Here is a 1,977-nt window from a genome sequence, read left to right on the forward strand (position 1 = left end):
CACCCCACTTTGCTTTAGGACAAATGGGACATTGTTGGGGTTGATGCTCTAAAGTCTCATGTCCTGTAGTTTGTAAACAGTTTGTACGAACTCTTGTGTTGTATAATATATGATATTTACTTTACATCTTGTATTTTGCTCAATTACTTGTTTTATTTGCTTTACCAAAAACCAATAAACATAAAATCCTTCGTTATTTGTATGTAACTCAAGCATATAAGTGGTGACATACAAGTAGATCATGTCTTGATTGATAACCAAAGTGGTCTGTAGTATATGGATATAAGAGGGAAACCTTATCCTGGTAACGCTATAGATGTAGTTCGCTTTGTGGAATGGTCACAAGTGTTGTGACTTGTCACAGATGGTATGTTCCTGATCATTCGTGTTAGGGACATGCAAGCGGGGCGTCCTATACAAAGAGTTTGTATAAGACCTGATCACGAAGTGTTAACATCTCGTTATATAACACCATTCATGACAGAGACTTCACTTCACTAGGATGACCATATGTACCATGACCTCAATCCTGGGTGAGTTGGGAACTCCTGCCATTGAAGGCGGTCCTTTGATTTGTATGGGTGCGAGTGGCCAGGTCGTCAGTTCAAACCTACCATGTTGGGGATTTTTCTTATTTGAGAGCTGGGACCTCAGCTACATAAGATGGAATTCACTCCTTCCCCGAGGCAAGGGTAAGTAGATAGATAGCTCCCTTAAGGGCTTATTCCAAGGCTTGAACGATGTGGCGCCAAACACCTTCTCTTGGCTCGAGAGGTGTTCACACATAGTTGGACTATGTGGTATTGTTCACTAGAGGATTCAGTGGTACTTCAGAAGTGAGATGTAACTATAGGGGCAAAACGATAATTTTGTCCAACTATACTTACGAGCATATGTGAAAAGGTCATCGTACTCATGATTGGTTATATCCGATGGACATAGAAATATATCTTTGGTAAGAAGAGTTCAGCTGTTGGCCTTTAGTGAAATGTCTGACAGTTAACGGATGATGGATCTCATGTCTAAAGAGTTTAGTCAGCTATTCACGGACTGTGGAGCTTTGTGCCACAGGTCCATTAGGTCCCCTGAGTAGCTTGGATAAATTCGAGAATCAGTGTTTGGGTTAATTTGAAATGTTCAAATTGACAAAAAATAAGTTCGATTATATATGATATAATTGGACTGGTTAATTATATATGATATAATTGGCTAAATGTATGAGATACATTATTTTAGAGAAAATTAGATATAAATATTATTTATATCAAGTAGAGGAGAAATTACTATAGTAGATATGTGATATCAAACTATAGGGTAAAAATATAATATGATTATATTTATTAATATTTTAATTGGTTAATTATATGATAATTAACCCAAAATAGCGCTCGAACGTGCATTAGTGGGAACTTCATCGGTTATTGTAACCGATGAATTAAAATGAAATTTGTTTCATTTTGAATTGTTCGTCCGAAAAAAGATCGAAAGAGCATGTTGCTCTAAAAACATAATCAATTGCTTAATCTCGAGAGCCTATACGACAGTCGCTCTGCGTCTAAACGATCATCCACTTCACGCCTAGACGATTGCACACTAATTCCTAAACGATTGGATAGCTTCCCTAAACGATCGTTTAGTGTGTCGTGTTTGCTAAACGATCGTATACCTTTTCCTAAAGGATCGTTCAGTAAAACCTACATGATCGTGTAGTTTCTCCTAAACGATAAGCATCTTGCTATACGATAGCTTCTTATTCCCTCCCACTTGCTTATCGCCTACACGATCTATTCTTCCTCCTTCGTCTACCAAACTCACCAAAAAGCACGCTTTGGGTTCTCACTCCGAGAATACTTGGGGCTCTTTTTTGGTGGTGTCGTCCCTATTACATTCGTGAGTTTGCGGTTATTCGTGCTACAGCAGTCAACACATCTATTCAAAGCATGTCGATAATTACTATTTGTTTGAATAACTGTGCGT

This window comes from Benincasa hispida, chromosome 11 (genome assembly GCF_027475165.1).
Source record: "Benincasa hispida cultivar pf3 chromosome 11, pf3_genome.v1.1, whole genome shotgun sequence".
NCBI lineage: Eukaryota > Viridiplantae > Streptophyta > Magnoliopsida > Cucurbitales > Cucurbitaceae > Benincasa > Benincasa hispida.